The following is an 8,551-nucleotide window of genomic DNA, read 5'->3' on the forward strand; positions in this document are numbered from 1 at the left end:
GACTACATCTGGGGCAAGAGGCAATGGAAAAACTCACTATCTTTAGCCAAAACAAGACCAGGAGCTGATTGTGGAACAGACCATCAACTGCTCATAGGCAAATTCAAGTTGAAGTTGAAGACAATTGAAACAAGTCCACAAGAACCAAAATATAACCTTTATAATATCCCTCCTGAATTTAGATAGCATTTAAACAATAGATTTGATGCGTTGAACACCAATGAGCAAAAACCATGAGTTGTGGCATGACATCAAGAACATCACTGATGAAGAAAGCAAAAGGTCATTAAAAAGACAAGAAAGGAATAAAAGACCAAAATGGGTGTCAGAAGAGACTCTGAAACTTGCTTTTGAGTGGAGAGTAGCTAAATCAAATAGAAGAAAGGACAAGATAAAAGAGCTGAACAGAAGATTTCAAAGAGCAACTAGAGAAGACAAAGTCAGTTATTATAATGAACTGTACAAAGACATGGAGTTGGAAAGCCCAAAGGGAAGAACACACTTGACATTTCTAAAGCTGAAAGAACTGAAGAAAAATATTAAGCCTGGAGTTGCAATATTGAAAGATTGTATGGGTAGTATGTTGAATGATGCAAGGAACATCAAAAGAAGATGGAAAGAATACACAGAGTCACTGCACCAAAAGAATTGGTTGATGTTCATCCATTTCAAGAGGTGGCATATGATCAAGAACTAATAGTACTGAAGGAAGACGTTGAAATTGCACTGAAGGAACTGGCAAAGAACAAAGCTCCAGGAATTGACCGAATACCCATTGAGATGTTTCAACAAACAGATGCTGCATTGGAGGCACTCACTTGTCTATGCCAAGACAGCATATGGAAGACAGCTACCTGGCCAACTGACTGGAAGACTGGAAAAGATCCATTTTTGTACCCATTCCAAAGAAGGTGATCCCACAGAATGTGGAAATTATTGAACAATATCATTAATATTGCACACAAGTAAAATCTTATTGAATATAATTCAAAAATGGTTGCAGCAGTATATTGACAAAAACCTCCAGAAATGCAAACTGGATTCAGAAGAGGATATGGAATGAAAGATAGCATTGCTGATGTCAGATGGAACTTGACTGAAAGCAAACAATACCAGAAAGATGTTTACTTGTGTTTTATTGATTATGCAAAAGCATTTGATTGTGTGGATCATAACAAATTGTGGATAACATTGAGAAGATGAGAATTCCAGAACACTTGATTGTGCTCATGAGGAACCTGTACATAGACCAGGAGGCTATCATTCAAAGAGAGCAAGGGTATGTTGCATGATTTAAAATCAGGAAAGGAGTACATCAGAGTTGTATCCTTTCACCAAACTTTCATACTTTCATCAGTATGCTGAGCAAATAATCTGAGAAGCTGGACTATATGAAGAAGAGTGTGGCAGCAGGATTGGAGAAAGACTCATTAACAACCTGAGGGATGCAGATTACACAGCTTTGCTTGCTGAAAATGAAGATGACTTGAAGCACTTACTGATGAAGATTAAAGACTACAGTCTGCAGTGTGGATTACATCTCAACATAAAGAAAATGAAAATCCTCACACCTGAACCAGTAAGAAGCATCACAATAAATAGAGAAAGGATTGAAGTTGTCAAAGATTTCATATTATTTGGTTCCACAATCAACACCAATGGAAGCAGCAGTCAAGACATCAGACAACATATTGCACTGGGAAAATCTATTGCAAAAGGCCTCTTTCGAGTGCGGAAGAGCAAAGATGTCTCTTTGAAGACTGAGGTGCGCCTAATCCAAGCCATGGTATTTTCAGTTGCTTCATATGCATGTGAGAGCTGGACAATGAACAAGGAAGACCAAATTGATGTTTTTGAATTGTTGTGTTGGAGAAGGATACTGAAAGTATCATGGACTACCAAAAGAACTAACAAATCTGTCCTGGAAGAAGTGCAGCCAGAATGCTCCTTGGAAGTGAGAATGGCCAAACTTCCTCTCACCTACTTTGGTCATGTTATCAGAAGGGACCATTCCCTGGAGAAGGATATCATGCTTGGTAAAGTGGAGGGTCAACAAAAAAAGGGGAAGGACCTCAATGAGATGGATTGACACAGTAGCTGTAACAATGGGCTCAGATATAGCAAGGATTGTGAGGCTGGCACAGGACTGGGCAGGTTTCATTCTGTTGTTTCACTGAGTCAGAGCTGACTCGATGGCACTAATAACAACTAACCAGCCAGAAGAACAAACTAACCTGGCTTGGAACTACAGCCAGAATGCTCCTTGGCAGTGAGGATAGTGAGGCTTCATCTCACGTACTTTGGTCATGTTGTCAGGAAGGATGAGTCCCTGGAAAAGGATGTAGGTAAATAGACAGTCAGCGAGAAAGAGGAAGACCTTCAATGAGATGGATTGGCACCATGACTGCAACAGTGGGCTCAGAGATAGCAACTGTTGTGAGTGGTTGAGGTGTAGTAAATTACTTAGTGTGGCTTTTCTACCCATAAGTCTTTGTAAACTCCGATGTGGAATTTGCTATGAGCAATTGAGGAGCTTCTGATTGCTAAAGTTGTCCACCTGGAGTATTTCTTTTGGGAATGGCACAAAACAATGTTCTGGGAGGTTCCCACTCTCTCTCAGGTGCTTAGAATTCTGATGTTATGATTGGTTGGTTTGGGCACTCTGCCAGGCTCAAAAGGAGGCCTCCTAGAGGCAGAAGTCTCTCTGACTGCTGGTTGAGGAAGACGTGCTGCTGAAAGAGACACGCGCTACTGGGAAAGAGATGCAAGAGACATGCATTGCTGAGTGAGACATCAAGGGACACACACTGCTAGGAGAGAGACTGTGAGAGACTGTTGGCTGAGAGATGGTGGGCTGGGAGAGAGACTGAGCATTTTTCCTGAACTTGAATTGTAGCCTGGTGCTTCCCTAATAAACCCCATAATCTGTGAGTTCTGTGTGGCCACTGCAGTGAATTATCGAACCCAGGAGAAAGTTGGTCAGTGCTTTGGGAGGAACAGTTGGTGAGAGAGCTAGAGGGAGGCAGCATGTCTGGCCTTGCAGTAATAGGCCTTGGGTTACTGATGGTGATTCTGTCTTCCGCTAGTGGGGTTAGAGGAGATCAGAATTTGTGGTCTCCTTGCCCTTTTAGCAGTGGTGCAGGGCCGGGCAGTGTTTTTTTCTGTTGTACAAAGGGTCGCTTTGTGTTAGAACCAACTTGATGACACCTAAAAACATGCTTCTATTTGTAAAAGTACTTTTGCATACACAGTGAAAGCCAGAACTCAACAGGACTGCCTTGTTTTTCCAAGTCTTGTAAATTTTCTGCCTTTTACATGGTGCAGTCTCACCACTTTTCTATTGTTTTATTGGAAAATATTTGCATTTCCCTTCTCTGACAGGTTTCCACCTTACACAGGTTTGTTTTTCACAGGTTTTATTCTATTATTTAATTTTTCTCTCAATAGCCCCATAAAGAGGCATTGTTCCCTGTTCCAAAAATTAAGATGTTGAGGCTCGTGTAATGTGTGACTTGCCCAAATGACAAAGCTCCTTCTTCTAACTCCAAGTGTGCCTCTCTTTTCCCTATCCCTCTTGCCTTCGAGTTGATTCCAACTCATAATGGCCATATAGGACAGAGCAGAACTGCTCCGTATGGTTTCCAAGGCTGTAATCTTTATGAAAGCAGATTGCCATACATTTCTCCCATGGAGTGGCTGGTGGTTTCAAACTTCCAACCTTTCAGTCAGCAACCAAGCACTTGATCACAATACCACTATGACTCCCCTATACCCATCTCAGGTAATCTGAGTTCATTTGATAAATAATAATGGCTGTGTGCCTGGCCTTGTTCTGGATTTAGGAATGTAACAGAGAACAAATATAGACAAAATTCCTGCTGTCTTGAAGCTAATGTTCTGTAAGAAGAGACAAATCAAAAAGAAAAACTAACAAGTCAATAAACAAGAAATATTCACTTGTTATGAAGTATTATGAGAAGTCCCTGGATAGGGACTTAACATGCTTGGCTGCGAACCAAAGGTTAGCAGTTCAAGCCCACCCAATGATACCTTGGAAGAAAGGCCTGGCAGTCTACCTCGGAAAAATCAGCCAGTAAGAACCTTACGGGTAGGGGGAAGGGGGAAAGGGGAGCTTTTGTTTGCAGTGCACTGAGCTTATGCTAATGGTGGTGGGATATTTGGGAAAAGGACAGCCACAATGGTGGCACACCATTGAAAAAATGTCATCAATGTCCCTGAGCTGTAAATGGGGAAGTTGTTATGTTGGCGAATGTCTTGTTGTGTATGTTTTCACCACAACAAAAGTAAAAAAGAAGAAAAAAAATAGTTATCAATATAATAAAACTTCTTTGCTCCACCCCCCCAACCCTGCTGCCGGAAAAAAGAAAACCTTCGGAGCAGTGCTCCAGTATGATACGCGTGGGATCGCCATGAGGCAGATGCTCCTTGACAACAACTGGTTGGTTTGGGTTATGAGGGTGGGGGTGAGGGTACTTTAGAATTTCAAGTTGTGTGTATGTGTGTGTGTGTGTGTGAGAGAGAGAGAGAGAGAGAGAGGTGGTGATGTTTAACCTGAGGCCTGACGGATGAGAAAGAACCAACCACATGGAAAGACAGCAATAGAGTTTCTGGTGGAGAGAACAGCAAGTGCAAAAGCAGCGAAGTGGAAAGGAGTGTAACATGGTTGGGCGGCAAGGGGCAGCAGGGTGTGTACAGCTTTGTCCATCCAGAGCACTTACTCTGCTCTTACTCTAAGCAGTTCTAACCTTAGCTTTGCCACGAACTAGCTCTGTGACCAGATCTGAGCATGTTTTTCTCTTCATTCTTTGGACATCTAGAGTTTTCAGGCTTGAGGCTCAGAACCTAGTGGTCATGTTTACAGGGTGCTTTTTGTTCCACTTGCATTAACTGTAATGACATTAACCAATGGTATTTAAAAAAAAATCAGTATCATCACAAACAATAGTGTAATCAAAATTGATAGGCTCAATCTTACCTGTGGAGACAAAACATGACTTTCTTAGGAAACTGTGTTATTAACTACTCATTTCTTCTAATGGTTTTTATACTCCCAAGATTAAAAAATTCTTATAGCTAGCCCAGGTTACCTTATTAACTACTCTACCCCAGCACAACTCAACAAACACACTTGAGTTTAGTCATTTGGAAAGACATGGTTTGGTAAAGACAAGATAGAGCTATTTATATCTTTAACCCAACCAGTGATACCCATTTCTTAATGGTTTGTTCCATTACAGTTTCCCATTTTAAACTAAGATTTTAGGTCTTTATGTATGAAACCAGGAGCTCTGGTAGCATAGTGGCTAAAGCACTTGACTGCTAACCAGAAGGCTGGTGGTTCAAACCCACCAGCCACTCCTCAGAAGGAAGGTTGGGCAATCCTACTTCCGTAGTGATACTGCCTCGGAAACCCAAGGAGGGGTTGCTATGAGTCGGGGCCGACTTGACGGCACATAACAACAACAACAACAATGTATGAAACCATTTTACAGACTACTGAGAAAAAAAATAAAATAAGAAAGAAGGCTAAAATGTTCCCTTGTGGATTGTGCTGGTGTAGTCTTTCATGTCTAAAGCTAATTTAAATGTTCTCTGGCGAAGTAAATAATTATCGCGAAGCAGAATGAGAGTTTGTCTACTTCAGGGCATTGCACCCCTTGATTTGGGATTGCTGGGGCTCCTGCTCCTGGCTCATCCGTTTGACTTGTTCCTTCTGAACCATGTGCTGTTAAGTGGTGTTGAGTCGATTTTCCGCTCATAGTGACCCCGTGTGACAGAGGAGAGCTGTTGCAGGGTTTTCTGGTCTGTACTCTTTACAAGAGCAGATCTCCAGATCTTTTTCCCATGGAGCCGCAGGGTGGATTCAAACCACCAACCTTCCAGTTAGTAGCTGAGTACTTAACCACTGTGCCACTAGGGCTCCTCATTACTAACCATAAAATTGCCTTGTATTTTAAATTACCTAATATTCCATTAGAAGGTTTTTCACAGTTTTAATGGTTTTGAGAACTTCCCAATTTAAGTTTATGAGGAGATACCAAAGGACATATATAACTGTGTTAAAATTTTAGTAAAATATGAATATACAAAATATACATGCACATTATAGAGATTGGTGGAACCCCAGAGACTATGGCCCTGGGTTATCGTTCGGGCCTGGAAATGGATTCACTTCCATGCATTGGCTCTCAGCTCAACAGTAGAAAGACCTCCATGCAGAACACCTACCCCAGGGAGATGTACCCCCCTACTCTTGGGAGATGCACGCCTTGGATCAATCAGCCATGGGACACCAGAGGAGCAGCATTCACACAGAGGGAAAGCTGGACAGATAGGAATGCTTAGATAAGAAAGGCACAGGGAGAGCTTAGTCATAGGGAGGAGAGAAGAGGAGAGTTTTTTATGGTTGAGGATTGCATTTGGGGCCGTGAAATCTGCTAACCTGAAGGCTGCTGGTTCAAACCCAGCAGCCACTCCTCGGAAGGAAGATTGGGCAATCTACTTCCGTAGAGATACCGCCTTGGGAACCCAAGGAGGGCTCGCTATGAGTTGATTCGACTCAATGGCAGTGAATTTTATATGTGTCTGTGTGTGTGAGTGCATGAATATATACATAAAGGCTTAAGCATGTCCATGCACAAGTAAGTATATATATAAGTCCTTGTGCTGTATTTGAGTCATGCTGACCCACACCAACCATCATTCGTTTTTTGTTCTTGTTACTTGGGTTCATCTCATCATTAGCAATATGTACTATATTCAATGTTACAGCTCATAATTTGCTAAAGTTTTCCTTCTCAAATGTTCACTCGAAGATGTTCAAAGATCAGATTTATAAAGATACTGATAATGAAAGGCAATCACGGTGAAAACTAAAAAAAAGTACACATATATTTAACTTCTCTCAGCACAGACTTAGGACAGAGTCCTTGGAACAGAATTCCTTTGTAAGTCAGTTGTTGTTATTTGCCATCAAGTCAGACCTGACTCATAGTGACCCTTCTTGGGTTTCCAAGGTGGTATCACTACGGAAGTAGTTTGCCCAACCTTCCTTCTGAGGAGTGGCTGGTGGGTTTGAACCTTCTGGTTAGCAGTCAAGTGCCTTAGGCACTATGCCACCAGAGCTCCTTCGTAAGTCAGGGGCTACCAGTATGTGAGAGCTCTGGAATTTTGTCAGTTCAACAATAAATATCAATGAGCACCTACTTGACCACTTGTCTGTCAGTTTGTCAGACTGTGGTGGCTTATGTGTTGCTGGGAGCTAGAGGCCATGCCACCAGTATTTCAAATACCAGCACGGTCGTCCATGGTGACAGGTTTCAGCAGAGCTTCCAGATGAAGATAGACTGGAAAAAGGACAGGGACATCAACTTCTGAAAAAAACTGGCCACTGACAACCTTATGAATAGCAGTGAAACACTGTCTGATATATTACTGGGAAGCTTAGTAAGAGCTGTGAAACAGCCTGGTATAGTGCCCAAAGACGAGCCCCTCAGGTCAGAAGGCACTCAAAACACGACTGGGGAAGACTGCCTCCCCAAAGTCACTCAACTTCCTCCATTTGCTGATAGAGCATCACTCAAAATAGGAAGAAACAACTGCAAACATCCATTAATAATCAGAATGTGGAATGAACAAAGTATGAATCCAGGAAAATTGGATGTTCTGAAAAATGAAATGGAACATATGAAAATTAGTATCACAGGCATTAGTGAGCTGAAATGGACTGGTATTGGCCACTTGGAATCAGACAACCATATGGTATGCTATGCCGGTGTGATAATTGATGTCCTTCTTCAGGGCCTGTTCCCTCCTGATACCATGTCCAAAGTACATGAGATGAAGTCTCTCTGTCTTTGCTTACAAGGAGCATTCTAGCTGTACTTCTTCCAAGACAGATTTGTCATTTCTCTGGTAGTCCATGGTTTTTCCAACATTCTTCACCAACACCATAATTCAAATGCATCAATTCTTCTTTAATCTTCCTCCTAAATTATCCATCTTTCCCATGCACACGATGTAATTGAAAATACCATGGCTTGGATCAGGCGCACCTTAGTCCTCAAAGTGACATTTTTGCTTTGGAACACTTTTAAAAAGGTCTTTTGCAGTATATTTTCCCAATGATGTATGTTGTTTGATGAGTTCTGGTGGTGTAGTGATTAAAGTATTCAACTTTTAACAGGAAGGTCAGCAGTTCGAACCCACCAGCCACTCCATGGAAGAAAGATGTGGCAATCTGCTTCTGTAAATATTTACAGTCTTGGAAACCCTATGGGGCAATTCTACTCTTTCCTAAAGGGTTACAGTGAGTTGGAATTGACTCCATGGCAATGGGTTTGGTTTGTTTTTTTGATAGGTTGTTTGAAGAAGCTCTTATAATACAGTGCTTAAAGCATTTGGCTGCCAACCAAAAGTTTGGTGGTTCAAACCCACCAGTTATTCTGTGGGAGAAAGATGAGGTGGTCTGCTTCTGCAAAGATTTACAGCCTTGGAAAACATAAGGAACAGTTCTACTCTGTCCTGTAGG

This window comes from Orycteropus afer, unplaced genomic scaffold (assembly GCF_000298275.1).
Source record: "Orycteropus afer afer isolate SDZICR_OR568_19922 unplaced genomic scaffold, OryAfe1.0 scaffold00101, whole genome shotgun sequence".
Lineage (NCBI taxonomy): Eukaryota > Metazoa > Chordata > Mammalia > Tubulidentata > Orycteropodidae > Orycteropus > Orycteropus afer.